General features: G+C 40.9%; 1 protein-coding gene across 1 annotated transcript in view; it reads left to right on the plus strand.

The window, feature by feature from the left end:
• LOC120542947 (titin-like) overlaps positions 1–17228 on the plus strand; it is a 59591-nt gene that overhangs the window by 39301 nt on the left and 3062 nt on the right. The window lies entirely within an intron of this gene.

The raw sequence follows: 17228 nt of genomic DNA on the forward strand, positions 1-17228 counted from the left end.
CGTATTCAGTTTGGGTTGTAATAAGCTATGAGAATAAACGATAGAAAACAGGAGTAGATTTTCATTTTGTAAAAGTAGCTTTCAGGGGAAAAAATGTTGGAGACCCCTGGTTTAGTAGATGATCCAAAGCTCTAATGTTATCCCCTATAAACTCACCTGTAAATGGAACGTTGTAACTTACAGCATTTTCTTGCCATTCTGAGTAGAGACACAGTCTTGGTTCTGTCTCATAGTTGGAGCAGCATCAGGGGCAAAAAGTTTCAAACTGCAACCTGTATTCCTTAATTATACCCTGCAAGCTCTGTACTATAATTACATAACATAGGTTCAGAATTTAACTAAAGCATAACATAAAAAAACATAAGCCTGCAATAGCATAAAGAAGCCCTTTTCTTAATTGTGTCTTCTTCTTCTTCTTCTTCTTCTTCTTCTTCTTCTTCCAGTTCTGTGTGGGGTTGACATTTTTGATCAACTATCTCCAAACAGCTTGGTCCTTCACCTCCTCCTCAGACAGACCCTTTTTCCTTCAGATCTTCTTCAACTTTATGCATCCACCTCCGTTTTGGCCTCCCTCACTTTCTCTTCCCCTATATATTTCCATTCCCATCACTCGTTTGTCTACATATTGATTGTCACTCCTCATCACGTGTCCATATCATTTCAATTCACTCTCCTATACTTTCTTAAATAACTCTTTTACTCATTTCTTTTACTGTTGTTTTTTTTTTTTTAACTCCTCAAATCAATCTCAACCTTCTCTTTTCTGCCACATTCAGCTTCTCCTGAGCTATCTTTTACTGCCCATATCTGAGTTCCATACATCATCACTGGTCTTACCATTGTCTTAAAAACTTACCATTAACCCTAATTCTTCGATCACACAAAACTCCTGATACTTTCTTCCAGTTGTTCCATCCACACTTCACTTGAAGGGGTATCTCTGTATCTAGTTTTCCATCTTGGACAATGACTAACCTAGATATTGAAATGTATTCACTCTTTTCAATAGCTCTCACTGCTGGCTAACTTCTGAATCCTGATCATCATTAAACCTCATATATTCTATCTTCTTCCTATGTATCTTTAATCCTCTATCTTCCAAAGTCCTTCTCCATTCTTCTAACTTCCTCTCCACTTCCACATTTCTTATGCTATACAATGCAATGTTATCAGCAAAACAAATGCCCCAGGGGGATCTATATATATAATTCACTAAGCCGCCGACAAGTAAGACACCTATGGCGCACGCTGGAGGTTAATCGCCATATGCAGCGTGTAAAACGGTTTGCAAGGGGAATCCCATGGGATCCTTAAAACAATACTTTACAACTGAGGTTAAAACACAATGAAGTAAGCAGTCTTTAAAAAGTTTTCGGTTATGACGCATGACCACGTGCACCATAGCAAATTGTTTTACACGCTACATCCAGCAATTCGCATCCGCGACAAACATGTGTCTTCTTAGATGCTCCTGCAGGAACACGGAAAGTCTACGTGAGTCACAGGTGCATCTGGACTGTGCAAAGATGACAACGACTCAAGTGACGAGTTGGAGGTAGGCACATGAGCAATGGTGGTCCGCCAGTTTTCAGTCACGGACGATTGTGTGTTGGTTCGTTGCATTGGTAAAATGTTACTTTTCTTGCTGATTTATTACATTACCGATTTATCAAATGTTAATTTTCTCCCTGTGCTTAAAAATCATTAAAAAACCGGCCTGACTATGCGGCGTATGGTATGCCACGGGTTGGCTAGTTGGTCTTTAATCCCATGACTCAACACATCCATAACCAGATTAAAGATGTGTGGACTTCAAGAAGATCCCTGGTGCAGACCTCCTTTAACTGGGATTTTGTCTGTTACCCCAACACAGTCCTCACTCCCTCATATATATCTTTGACAATCCTCACAGTTTGACACTCATTTCTCTCTTATGCACCTCCAGACCTCTGGACATGGCACTCTATCATGAGCCTTCTCCAAATCACTGAACACCATATAAAATCCTTTCTGTTTTCTCTGTGCTTCTCTATGAGCTGACTCAATGCAAAGACTGCACCAGTTGTTCCTCTCCCTGACATAAAACCAAACTGTTCTTCCTCTATGGTGGTCTCTTCTCTAAGCCTATAACTGTTACCCAAATGTTCATTTTTAAAGTGTGCAATTAGATTTTTTCTGATATTTTTTTATTTGTTTTTCTTTGACATTTCACTATCTTGGACTGTGGATTTTTCGTTTGCCTTGTGTTTGACTCAATGCTGGAACTTACTAACTCAGCAGCTGCTCACCTTTGGGAATTTAGAAGAGATGTAGCTATTGTAAGAAACAGATGAGTATTCAGTAGGCTTTCAAGTATCAGGCATAACTAGGCCCATTCTGGGTGGGTCAATGGTTAGAGTCCTTACATCAAACCCCGAATGACTTTGGTTTCCACTCTAGCTTGGTCAATGCCTGTGTGAAGCTTGCAGATTGTGTTGTTCTCTGGGTGGTCTCAACCGAAAGTTTACCTGGCTGCTCTAAACCTGATCAGTGTGAGTGACTGGTGCTCTGTCCACTGGATGACTGTATGATTATATTACACTGGCACAGCCGTGACATAAACTAGGATATTTTTGCTGATTAAAGTCCATAAATTGATATTCGTTTAATGTTGTGTCATCAATATGCACTTTATTAAACAATTAGGAAAACAATACAACATTACATTAAAAGAGCAAAATATATTTAAGATAATAAAGTAATGTACTGTACTGGATGTGACCAATGGTTTTCTGATTCAGATAGCTTACATATACCCATGAACTTCTCAGGCTGGTAATTAAATGTATGAATGGATGGACGTTATTGGCCAGTAGCCACCATCATTAGAACTTTTGACATTAAACTTAGGGTGAGCTATTCCTTCTTCTTCTTATTCTTTTGGCCGCTCCCTTAAGGGGTCACCACAGTGGATCATCTTCTTCCATATCTTTCTCTCCTCTGCATCTTGTTCTGTTACACCCATCACCTGCAAGTCCCTTCTCACCACATCCATAAACCTTCTCTTAGGCCTTCCTCTTTTCCTCTTCCCTGGCAGCTCTATCCTTAGCACCCTTCTCCCAATATACCCAACATCTTTCCTCTGCACATGTCCAAACCAACGCAATCTCACCTCTCTGACTCGGTCTCCCAACCATCCAACTTGAGCTGACCCTCTAATGTCCTCATTTCTAATCCAATCCATCCTCGCCACACCCCATTGCAAATCTTAGCATCTTTAACTCTGCCACCTCCAGCTGTGTCTCCTACTTTCTGGTCAGTGCCACCGTCTCCAGCCCATATAACATAACTGGTCTCATTTACCGTCCTGTAGACCTTCCCTTTCACTCTTGCTGATATCCGTCTGTCACAAATTACTCCTGACACTCTTCTCCACCCATTCCACCCTGCCTGCACTCTCGTTTTCACCGCTCTTCCACAATCCCCATTACTCTGTACTGTTGATCCCAAGTATTCAAACTCATCCACCTTTGCCGACTCTGCTCCTTGAATCCTCACCATTCCACTGACCTCTCTCTCATTTACACACATGTATTCTGTCTTGTTCCTACTGACCTTCATTAATCTCCACCTTTCCAGGGTCTCCTCAACTTTCTCGCTGCTATCGCTACAGATCACAATGTCATCATCAAACATCATAGTCCATGGGGACTCCTGTCTAATCTCGTCTGTCAATCGTCCATCACCTATCCCTATCAAGCAGAATTCTTTCACCTTAATAGTGACATATGTACTCAAGGACAACCGTGGAAATTAAGGGGAAGACCATTTTAGACTGAAGCCAGGAAGCTCTTCTTTACTGAAAAAGTTGTAGGGATCTGAAACAAACTGCTGAGATGCTAAATTAAGGCAGAAATCTTGACAACCATTAAGAAGAATCTAGACGAGATACAGGAACAGCTTAGCTATTAGCTAAACAAACAAACTTGATGGACTTAGTCTCCTCTCATTTATCAAATTCCTTATTTCTTATGTTGTATTAAATGCACTTAATCCAATTTTTGGGCGTGGAGCTGGTGCCGGGCAGAAAACAACACCAGTTCATCACAGGGAAAGCTCACCTTTAGATCTACACATGGGGCCAATATAACTAACCTGTACATCTTTGGGATGATAATCAGATTACCTAGAAAAAAACCCTCAGACGCCAGAAGAATATTGGACTCTGAAGTTGTAAGGCAGACTCTCTTACCACTGTGCCACCATGAACTTAAAACCCAGCAGATATTCATTGCACTTCAGTACTTCCAGTTGAGGTAAACTTCCAAAGGTTATTTTTTCTTACTACCGAGCAGTCACTTCACTCTGTAAATAGTGCAGCCTGATTGTGTGACACACGTGTTGTGTGCGCTTATTGGTTTCAAATGCTACGTGCAAGCAGCTAATATTTTCAACACCTTGTGTGAGGACGTTTCTTGGTCTTCGCCACACGGCTGAGAGAATATAAGAAGTAAAAAATAAACTGATGCCACATTGGTGAGTTTCCTTATCAGGTGAAGGTAGACTGTATTCTTAGCTGAGCCCATGGAGTTACAAAATTAAAACAGTTTCAGTTCTGCAGGGGAACACTGTGAAAATATATGTCAGCAACTACATTTTCAAAGTAACATTAGTATATACATTGGTAAGATTTATGAAAAGTAATTGATTTAAGGCAAATGGTGCCAATGGCAGTAGACTAAACATCATCCACTCATCCATTTCTTGTAATAAAGAGTCACCTGAAGGCCAGTCTGTATTTAGGATTACATGCTACCAGTTAGAGATGAGCAAATCAGATTAGTATACCATGTCGTGAAAACGATCATTGAATTCATTTAGCACAAGGTTTCACAACTGAGCAACACAAAACTCACTAAAGAATTTTGTTGTGTTTTAACATTTTTTTTTTCTAAGGAGGGAACCAAGGAGAGAGGCACGGTGGCACAGTGGGTAGCGCTGCTGCCTTGCAGTTAGGAGACCCAGATTTGCTCCCACAGTCCCCCCGGGTACTCCGGTTTCCTCCCACAGTCCAAAGACATGCAGGTTAGGTGCATTGGTGATTCAAAATTGTCCCTAGCGTGTGCTTGGTTTGTATGTGGGTGTGTATGTGAATGCCCTGCAGTGGGCTGGCACCCTGCTCGGGGTTTGTTTCCTGCCTTGCGCCCTGTGTTGGCTGGGATTGGCTCCAGCAGACCCCCTGTGACCCTGTAGTTAGGATATAGTGGGTTGGATAATGGATGGATGGGAACCAAGGAATACTACTCCCTAAGACCTCATTCACACTTCTGTGTTTACTGGTGTTCTTTCCTGCAACTCCATACAGCATATAATTCGTACCACAACAGTAAAATCAATTCCAAATTTTGTCACTCCTTGCAGTCACCATGGAGGATAGCAGTACGTTTATAGAAAGTGTGACATGCTGCATATTTTTGATACAAAGACACAATGAAATACTTGAGTACAATTTCACACGGGAAGCCATCATCATCACCTACCAACCACTTTGATCAAGGCTGGTTTAAGACCCCCACAGGCCTCTGGGTGACTTAGCCCCTTAACATAAAGTTGAATGTACTTTTAACAATGCAGCGTGTGGACACTGTGTGGTGTAATGAAGCACAGTATTTCTTACTCTTGATTTTTGAGACTCAATCCCTTGGTTGTTTCAAATAGCGGAAACACGATCATTTCTTAGGGTGAGAAAGGGTACCCCTTGGTCATTTTGGCATGTGGATACTGTACAGTTTGTTCTTTAGGGTGGGGTGTATTGTAATAGTGAAAATGCTTCCTGGCCATCCAGAGCCCCTGAGCACGCACCCAGAACACCCTGATGATAAGTGAGACCCTGACCTTGTTGAGAATTTTGATTTATCATTAGTTTTAGTGTTTTTAGCTATGAAAAGCCTAGGCCTGGAGCAACTTTAAAAATACACCATTTATTTAGTTGTCCTTCTTACTTGCTTTGTTTTGAGTTTCTGTGAATCAAGCTGTGAGCCAAGGTCATCATGTTCTTTGAGGAAGCAAGCAGGCATATTTTGCTTTAAGGATACAAGTGTTAATAGAAGACCAAAGAACCTGCGTATAGGACCTTTGCCTGTGTGAGTGAGGGGCAAACTCTCAAGCTAGCGCATAAAACATATAAGCACTCAAATGGCATTTAAAAGTAGATTAGGGCTTATCAATACCTTAGGCAATAAGATTAGATAGATAGATAGATAGATAGATAGATAGATAGATAGATAGATAGATAGATAGATAGATAGATAGATAGATAGATAGATAGATAGATACTTTATTAATCCAAGAGGAAATTCACATAATCCAGTAGCAGTATACTGATACAAAAAACAATATTAAATTAAAGAGTGATAAAAATGCATGTAAAAAACAGACAATAACTTTGAGTAATGTTAGCATTTACTCCCTCGGGTGGAATTGAAGAGTCACATAGTGTGATAGATTAAAGTACCATATATTATGATATTAGTTAGTTTGAGGACTATAGGGGTTTAAGAGTTGATTGTCAAAAGTTAGGGAGTTTTTTCCTGAACATGTGCTCTGACGTAAGCAGTAGCTTGGCCTCTATCAGACCACAGTGCAGCTGTGTGCCACGACTTAACAGCGCTGGGCTCTTAAATTAGCATGCACATTTATATTTAATTCAGCCAGCAGTTAAGTTTATATGCCTTGTTATTGGAGGATTTGCTTGACATCTTTTTAAGTGGCTTAGTGAGGCACAATTAATTACAGGCCATTGCTTTTGTTTTTAATATGGCCTGTTTGCTTGCTTTTCACTTGCCTTGTCTTTTAAGAACCAAGCAAGCTGTATTTTTAAGGGAACTGAAGAAACAAGTTTTTGTTTTGGGACATGGCGACTCTCCTGGGCCGTTTGACTCACCAGAGTCTAAACAAGAATTTTGGAAAAACCTTCAACACACCCAAAATTAATACTAGAGTTACCAAAGCATACGAAAACACTTGTAAATCTGTCCCACCTTAAATCTCTTCGCACCTCTCCGTCAGCGTCTTTTGTCTTGTAAATGTGTCGATAAGCAGCAAGCAGCCTGCTTTCACATCCCCTCCACCGGCACACAGTTTTCTCAGCTCAAGTCTGTTTACCTGCATGTTAGTTGCTTAGAGTTTCATAGACTAGAGTAAATACTATATCGTTATTTGGAACACATGCATTTCACGTGTGTTCCGTGTCTACAACAATCTATGTAAACATAGAAACGTTTTTCATGTTTTAGTAATAATTGACAAAATGTAGACATGAAGCATCTAATGTGTAAAGCATGAAGTCCAAATATCAAACAAACACTTTTACAAAAGGTACAAGTATAACAAAACAAGTCCTTCTGCAATTGTTTTCTATTCTGTGCAATACAGTCTTAAATTATGACTGCCTTTCTGAATAGTTGAGGATATGCACACTTCTGGTGTTGTTGCTTTTTTTTTTATTTCATTAGAAGTCTTTATTCAAATACTAAATGACAGACGCATGTAGAATTAATGCGTGAAAATGTTTCCATGTGGGAACTAAATGCGTTTTTCACATGAATGCTACTAATTTAACTGAAAGTGAAAAGTAATTTGAGAGTTTTGCTGCGAATTAAATTGCATGCAAATCATTTCACCCATTATTAGTACCAGTTCCATACAAGGCTAACTCACAATCCCAGTATAATAACCCAGTTTAGATGCACTAATTAACCTGACCCTCATGTCTTTGAAATGTGGATAAACCCCACATGTTCATAGGGAGAACAAACAAACTCCACACAGGCCGCAAGCTCCAGATAGAGAAATGCGAAGCAGTAGCAGTTGCCACTCCATCATGTGGTAGAAATTTAATATCTTATTAAAGAAAGATACGTCCTTTAACAGGACAATTCAGTAATCAGGCAGGAGAAAAGGTGTTTGTTATATCTTTTAATTACTCCTCAGCAAAATGCCTTGGAGGGAACATTCATCAAAAGCAGCCTGTTACAGCCTGGTTAGAGAAACAAAGAATAGAGGTTCATTTTATAAACTGTTGAATTTACATACACTGTCAGTCAATGCATACACTTTACTCTGGTTGGTTCATTGGTTTACACCCAGATTATTTATATAAAATAAAATTATATTATATTCTGGTTCTTCTTATACCTTTTGAGATGAGACACCACCCTTGAAATATCTGTGCATATAACGACTGTCCATTCTTGTTTATAGGATATCTGCTGATTTCTTAGTCATCCTTCAGTACATTTTGTGTATTACATCAACCTTTCTTCTTGTACATTCTTTATTTGTTTGACCATCTCAGTATTTTTCCTAAACCAGTTGTTATATTTCAGTGTAAATTTTGTTCATCACTTGACCTTTATCTTGTTTCCTGGTGTGTCTGAACAGGTTTCTGACATTTATTAAGCCTTTATTCTATTTCTTTAAGATGAATGCTATGTTACCCTAAAATTATTCTTCTACAATCACCATACTCCTAAAATGAGACGAAGCACATTTTCGGTGCATTTGATTATAAGTGTTTTAAAAGGTGTTGATGATGCCAGTAGGGGCAATTACCCTGTGGTCTATGTGTGTCACAATGCCCCAGTGCAGTGGTGTAGTCTTTTGAATGAGATGTGAAACTCAGGTTTGGAGTCTCTGTGATCACAAAAGATTTGTGGGCATCTTTCAAAAAGAGTAGGGGTTTGTCCTGGCTAAATTGCCCACTATGGCCTGCTCATTCTGCTCCCCTAATCATCCACTGTCTCTAATTGGCCATCTCTGTCACCCCTTCAACAATAGTTCAATAGTTAATGTGTGGTGAGCATAGTGGCAAAATGAATACCTGCAGACACATCACCCAGGTGGGTGGTTGAAGTGGCACCCCACTGTCTATGTAAAGCATTTTGAGTAGGTTAGAAAAGTGCCAAATAAATCTAATTATTTAGGAATTTCATCCATCCATCCATTATCCAACCCGCTGAATCCGAACACAGGGTCACAGGGGTCTGCTGGAGCCAATCCCAGCCAACACAGGGTGCAAGGCAGGAACCAATCCTGGGCAGGGTGCCAACCCAACACAGTATTTAGGAATTAATTTTTTTTAATTAATCAAGAGAGTGCCACAGAAATGATCACACTTCCTAAATGTTGTCCTTCAGTGTTTAGGCCTGAGAGATGACTTGCAAACTGAAAGCAGAAATGCAGAAATTGCACTTGAGGTTTGTGGTTTTATTAAAGTCAGCTAAACTTCACCTTTCCCAGACCAATGGGTTGAGAATTAGTAGGACACTTAAGAAAGAAACAAGTAGGCATGTAGCATCCGCAAGTGATGAAAACAGAAAATGAAAATGGTAGAGACAGGCACAATATCTTGACTTTTGAGATCTGAATTGTTGGGTGTAATAGTGCTAGCAGTACATCCATTGAGCCAACTTTGTGAAACACAAATTCTTCCAATTATTGCTTCTTCAGTACCTTTCCCACCAATACATTTTGAGCCTATGTTCTGCTATAGTTGACGCTGTTTATCATATCATCTTCCAAGTTTGTTCTCAACTTAGAATCACATGTGAAGAGGGTCTTATATCAACAGTACAGGTAGTCCCCGAGTTACCGACATACAACTTAAGAACGGGGTCGCAGCTGCTCCTTCATCTGTCTGGGGGACGTGACGCAGGCTCCTCAGTAACTGCTGCTCCGTCATCTCTGGTTTGGGGATGCTGCAAGCGATGGCTGGAGGGGGGTGGTTTTGCTGCTCGCGCAGTGTAGTGTCCCTCGGGTAGCTCCAGTTAATAAATGGGGTGGTGGGGGCTTCACTCCATTCATTTTCATTGGACGGCTGGATGTGCGGCAAGTGGTTGTGTGCAGGACGGTGGCTTGATGGGGCGGAGGGGGGCAGTTCACAGCCTTGCAGTGTTTGTTCTCGGTGGGTGGCTGGTGATGCTGCAAGCGGTGACCCGGTTGTGGCTGAACAGAGGCCATTGAGGGTGAATGGGGCGGCGGGGGTCAGCATTGTAGTGTGTCTTGGGTGGCTGCCTGTTGAATTGGAGCGGTGCTGGGCGATTCACTACCCGCCTTTGGCCTCACTCTGTTCCCCCTTGGTGGGCTGATGCTGCAGGCAGCATACTGTATGCAAGTGGAGGTGACTGTGTGGTGGGTGGGTGGTGAACCGACCCTTGTCGCCCCCATTCATTCTCAATAGCAAGCCTGCTTGTACTGTTAGGTACATAGCAGGAAGTTGTCTCTCGTTCAGTACGTGCCAACAAGGGGTGCCTTCCTGCTGTGATAGCGTGGACAGTGCTGTGCAGAAGAGCTCATCTTAACCTTTTGTCTTCACCCTTCAATAATGTCTCTGAAACACAAATCTGGTGCAAGTGCTGGTGATACATAAAGAACAGAAAACCAATCATAAAGTAGAAATAATAAAATTGTCGGAAAGGGGTGAAAGTCCATCATCATTCATTGGCAGAGCACTTGGTTACAGCCGGTCAACAATAGCATTTATTAAAATAATGTACTTGTTCCGACGTTCATACAAATTAAACTTAAGAACAAACCTACAGTCCCTAACTCGTACGTAACCCGGGTACTGCCTGTATTGGCTCCTCTCTCCTTTAGTAGACCTTCCAAAGTGCAGTGCCTCATTAGTGCCCCTCTGGTGGCTGGCAATTCCTTGCAAGACAGACATCCTGTCACAATGTTAGTATTTTGGTGATGTCAAAAATACAATTCATTCATCATTTAAGAATGAGAAATTGGATTAGATAAGTGTGTGATTCAAAGCTCGAACTACAACTTCAACAAACTGGCTTCTTCATAGAATAAAACATAGAGGACCAAATAAAAAAAAAGCCTTCAGCATATCGCTTTGTCTCTTGTGTTGTCACCTCGGCCTACTGTTGGGCACAGAATATCCCAGAAATGTTTGTCAATATGTAAAGCATATCTGCTTTCTCTGTTTTACATTGAACTTCATCCATCAATCTCATGAACCCACCGAATTCAGCTTGCTGCCATTAGGGAGCTGACGGTCATCCCAGGCAGCAGTGAAGTTCATCATTCAAAGTCACTTCAAGTCAGTTTCTATGGCCTCAAATCTGTCTATCCAGCAGTTGACTCTTGTCATTAGAACATTAGACCAATGTAGATGAGAACAGGCCAATCAGCCCAACAAAGCCCACCAGTCCTATCCAAAAAAGTGTGACATGTAAACAACATGTTGACCCAACAAAGATATTTCTCTTCTCTTCATATAAAACTTGGACTAATGAAAAATTTTGAGAAAGCGATGAACAAGGAAGGTGAAGGTTTTTGGTAACTGAGATAGATTAAAGAATTACTCTGAAAATCAATGAAGATTAACTCTTTCAGGGCTGATGTTGACTTTTGTCAAAATTCAGGGGTAGACGACGGTAAACTGTGACAAAACTCGCCCTTATGTTTTACTTCGACTCTCTTTAGTTGAAGGAAAGTTATGTAGCTTTGTTGATTTGACCTCAATTACCTGCGCATGCATGAGCAGTGAAGAACAAACAGCCTCTAAAATGGCATCGACATCTGGTGAGACTAAAACAAATGTACAAAGCAAAATACTCCATGGACATTTTACATATTATTGTTGAATCGGACTCTGACTTTTCGGACTCTCAGTTTGATACAAGTGTTCTGGAGATGGATATCGAAAATGAAAGTGAGGTACTGGCATCAGCCTATCGGTCCCCAGCTGATCTTGGTGCTGAACACGTTTGTGTAACTGATATGCTTACAGCAGCATTCGTCTAGGAGGACCACCACTAATGATGACAAGAGGTACAAAACCTATTACGTCACACTGCGACTGCCACCATCACCCACCTGCCGTACGAAGACAAAGAGGTAGCCCGCTTGCCATGCATTCCTGCTGTCCATCGAGCTGTCCCTGCACAGCCACTGCTTCCAGAGATGTCAAACAGCTGCCAGCAGAAACCACAGCATGCAGCAACAGACGTTTTATGTTAATTTAGTGTGAAACCAGTGCATTGGGTGCCTTTCAGAAAACTGAGTTTTCGGAAAAAATATTCAGCCCTCAAAGTTGTTAAAGAAATAGTCTGGCATCCGTGCCCTTGCCTGGGTGTAATGTTAGTAGAACATTAAAAACAATCCAGACAAGAACAGGCCATTTAGCCCAACAAATTGCACCAGTCCTGTCCACTTAATTCTTCTAAAATAACATCAAGTTGAGTTTTGAAGGTTCCTAAGGTTCTACTCTCTACCACACTACTTGGTCACTTATTCCATGTGGCTATGGTTCACTATGTGAAGAAAAACATACTAAAGTTTGTGGGAAATTAACCCTTAACAAGTTTCCAACTGTTCTTGTTGAACTCATTTTAAAGTAACAACTGGGATCTGCTGGACTATTTATCTTCTTCATTTTAAACACTTCAATCAGGTCTCCTTTAAATCTTTTTTTGCTTAAACTGTAAAGGCTCATTTCCTCATAATTCATCCCCTGCAGTCCTGGAATCTGCCTATTTGCTCTTCCAATGCTGCTATGTCTTTTACACCTGGACACCAAAACTACACGCAGTACTCCAGATGAGTTTTCACCACTGTGTTTAGTGAGAAGTCAAGCAAAATGACCCATTTTATTGGCTAACTAAAAAGATTACAGCATCCAAGCTCTCAAGGCAATTCAGGCTCCTTCTTCCGGCAAGATGTAACTATTGTCAATTGCCAGACAGCATTCAGAAGCCATTAGGAAGAGTAAAAGAATGTTAGATTATATAACACCCTGATGTGAAGGGTACAAATCAAAGGAGATTATCCTCAAGCTTTAAAACACATTGGTATAGTACTTGGGTGTTGTACTGTGTTAGACATGATGGATGTAGTGAGAGGTCAAGCAAAACGACACCTTTAATTGGCTAACTAAAAAGACTACAGCATCCAAGCTTTCAAGGCAATTCAGGCTCCTTCTTCCGGCAAGATGTAACTACATCTTAACTCTCGAAAGCCTGCATATTGCAATCTTTTTAGTTAGCCAATTAAAGGTGTCATTTTGCTTGACCTCTCACTACATCCATCATGTCTAACACTGTACAACGCCCTAGTACTATACCAATGGGTTTTAAAGCTTGAGGATAATCTCCTTTGATTTGTACCCTTCACATCAGGGCGTTATATAATCTAACATTCTTTTACTCTTCCTAATGGCTTCTGAATGCTGTCTGGCAATTGACAGTGACAGGTCCCCTATGACTCCTAATTCCTTCTCATGAGGTATTCTTTCACGTTTCAGTTCTTCATTTGTGTACTTAGACCTCACATTTTTACTTCCTGTAAATTTACATTAAATTTCATCTGCCACAAATCTGCCCAATCCTGTATGCTGTCCACGTCCCTCTGTAATGATTCTAGATTATCTGCTCAATCATCCTAGTTTGTCATCATCTGCATACTTAACCAGCTTGTTATTCATATTCCTGGTCTAAACTACTGTGGATTAAGAGGTGACATGAATGTAGTGTTTAAAACAATGAAGAGAATTAGTAGAGTGGCTGCCAGCTGTTACACTATATGGCTAAAAGTCTGTGGAGACCTGACCATCACACCTAAATAATTTTCTTGGGCATTAAAATGGGGTTGTTCTGCCAAATTTGCTTCTACAACAGACTCTATTGCTCTGAAAAGGGTTTCCTCAAGATTTTGCAGTGTGTCTGTGGGAAGTTGCACCCATTCAGCCGAAAGAGAATTAGTGAGGTCAGGTACAGATGTGAGATGCAAAGACCTGACTCTTAATTGGTGTTCCAATTCATTCCAAAATTGTTCAGATAGGTTGAGGATAGGACTCTGTGTAGGCTTCTCTTGAAGTCCTCCACATCTTTATGGACCTGGCTTTGTGCACAATCATGCTGGCACTCTATTAACTTGGAAATGCACAATTGTCTAAAATGTATCATTCACTAGAATCAAATGGCCACTCAAATAACGAAAAACAGCTCCCAGACCATTATCTCTCCTCCACCACACTTTACAGCATAAACTATGCCGTCCAGAAGGTGGTGTTCTCCAGGCATCCATCAAACCCAGATTCATCCATCAGACTGCTAGTTAGTGAAGCCTAATTCTTCCCACCACAGAAAACGTTTTCACTGCTCTAGAGTGCAATGGTGACGTGCTTTACACAACTCCCAGCGACACTTGACATTGCACATCGTGATCGGCGCAGTGTGCTAAAAGTCGGAATGTGACGTCAGAGTGTCTGTTTACTATTTACATGTGACAGAAAGCTTTGCGGATCCTACGAGATCGATGTGAGCGCTTCGATGTTTGATGAATGGTTCGATGTGGTGAAGCAAAATGCCAACATACAGATGCATTTGTGGTGCTTTTATATTCAAGCATAGCATATTCCTGATTGTAATGACACGATACGTTTTAAAAGTCTAACATACCGTCTTCTGTGCCGTCTTTTTTCTAGGGCTTCCATCCGGTCCTGACAGCAGCGGATCACACATTGAGCACATTATGATATTCCAACTCTCTGCACATTTAGGATCCTTAAATTTATACTTGATATCACTTTCATGATGAAATGCATTAAATTATGTATGTTACATGTTACAGATAAATTGGTCATTTCATTTAAATAATAAATACTGTTAATAATTACACACATGGGTGTGACACAGTGGCGGAGCGGTAGGGCTGCTGTCTTGCTGGGAGTCACGTCACTGGTATTCCCTGCCTGGCGTTTACATGTTTTCCTGCTGGGTTTCCACACTGTGCTCCAGTTTCTTCCAAAGATATGCAGATTTGGTGACACCAAAATGACGCCAGTGTATGTGAGTGATTGTATTCACCTTGCAATGAGTTTCTGCCTTGTGCCCAAAGCTAGCTGGAATGGACAAATCCCTGGACTGATAGATTTAATCATTAAACATCCTTTTCAGAGATATTTCAGTAAGGTGTCATTGGAATTTAATGGGTGTTCCAGGCACTTCACAACACCGCGAAGCCGAACCTGTTCTCACCATAATAATATCTTGCATTGCCACCTGGTGGATTCCTCCAGATCTCATTTAATTAGCTGGTCTTTTTTTTACTGTTCTAGTTATTCTGTATTCAGAAAAACACATCAGTATGGTTTTTACATTTATAAGACATTTAGAAATATTTCTATTTTTTTCTAAAGCTATAAATGCTTACTCTCTTTTGTCGTTTTCCTATTATTTCCCCCTTTAGCTGTGTAGTTTGCTCCCTTTATTTAACCCTAATATTGACAATTAACAACCAGCAGAGCAGACAGCCGGGATGATGAAAGCTGCAACAACGTCAGTGTCAGACCCGCTAATTAGTGAATAATCAATTAAATAATCAGAACACCCGGAAAAGCAGAATGAAAATTAGGCTGAAATACTGAACCTGACATATTCCCCACATAAGTACAACTTCTCCATATAACTGCTTATTACATTTTAATAAAAATCTGCCAAATTAAGTTTGTAATCTCTACATTGGCTTCAAAACACAGAGACTGGGAAATAACAACTCACTTAATTATGCTAAGAGTCCAATGACAAACAGAAGTTGGTTGGAACAAAAACCTGCAGCCACAGGAGGTCCCCAGGAACCCCTGCTATAGAGGATTAACTCATTCAATCAATCAATCAATCAATCAACATTTATTTATATAGCACATATTCATACAAAAAAATGTAGCTCAAAGTGCTTTACAAAATGAATAGAAAAATAGAAGACACAATAAAAAATACTGCGTGGCCCTTCTCTGTGAGTTTGCGTGGTCTACCACTTTGTGGGTGAGCTTTTGCTAATCCTCTATGCTTCCACTTCACAACAATAGCCTTTACACTTACCCGGGGCAGATATAGCAGATCTGTAATTACTCAATTGTGGCAAAGGTGGCATTCTATGACAATGCCACATTAAGTCACTGAGTTCTTCAGTGAAGTCCAATGTTTGTCAATGGAGATTGCATGGCCTTGTGCTTGATTTTATGAATCTGTTAATAACGGGAGCGGCTGACACACTTGAACTCAGTAATTTATAGGGGTGTCTACATACTTTTAGCCATATAGATAGATAGATAGATAGATAGATAGATAGATAGATAGATAGATAGATAGATAGATAGATAGATAGATAGATAGATAGATAGATAGATAGATACTTTATTTATCCCAAGGGGAAATTCACATACTCCAGCAGCAGTATACTGATACAAAAAACAATATTAAATTAAGAGTAATAAAAATACAGGTATAACAGACAATAACGTTGTATAATGTTAATGTTTACTCAGGGTGGGATTGAAGAGTCTCGTAGTGTGGGGGATCTCCTCAGTCTGTCAATGGAGCAGGACGGTGACAGCAGTCTGTCGCTGAAGCTGCTCCTCTGTCTGGAGATGGTCCTGTTCAGTGGATGCAGTGGATTCTCCATGATTTACAAGAGTTTGCTTAACGCCCATCGCTCCACCACAGATGTCAAACTGTCCAGATCCGTGCCTACAATAGAGCCTGCCTTCCTCACCAGTTTTTCCAGGTGTGAGGCATCCCTCTTCTTTATGCTGCCTCCCCAGCACACCACCGCATAGAAGAGGGCACTCACCACAACCGTCTGATGGAACATCTGCAGCATCTTATTGCAGATATTGAAGGACGCCAGTCTTCTAAGGAATTATAGTCAGCTCTGTCCCCTCTTGCATAGAGCATCAGTATTGGCAGTTCAGTCCAATTTATCATCCAGCTGCATTCCCAGGTATTTATAGGTCTCTACCCTCTGCACAGTCACCTTTGATGATCACGGGGTTCATGAGGGGCCTGGTCCTCCTAAAATCCACCACCAGCTCTTTGGTTTTGCTGGTGTTCAGGTGTAGGTGGTTTGAGTCGCACCATTTAACAAAGTCCTTTATTAGGTTCCTATACTCCTCCTGCCCACTCCTGATGCAGCCTATGATAGCAGTGTCGTCAGTGTGGCAGGACTCCGAGTTGTATTGGAAGTCTGATGTAAATAGGCTGAACAGGACCGGAGAAAGTACAGTCCCCTGCGGTGCTGCTGTGTTGCTGACCACAATGTCAGACCTGCAGTTCTCAAGATGCACATACTGAGGTCTGTTTGTAAGACAGTCCACGATCCATGCCACCAGGTGAACTTCAAAATAAATTCTGCAACAAGAACAAAGGGACCCCTTCACACAAAGAACAACATAT

This window comes from Polypterus senegalus, chromosome 13 (assembly GCF_016835505.1).
Source record: "Polypterus senegalus isolate Bchr_013 chromosome 13, ASM1683550v1, whole genome shotgun sequence".
Lineage (NCBI taxonomy): Eukaryota > Metazoa > Chordata > Cladistia > Polypteriformes > Polypteridae > Polypterus > Polypterus senegalus.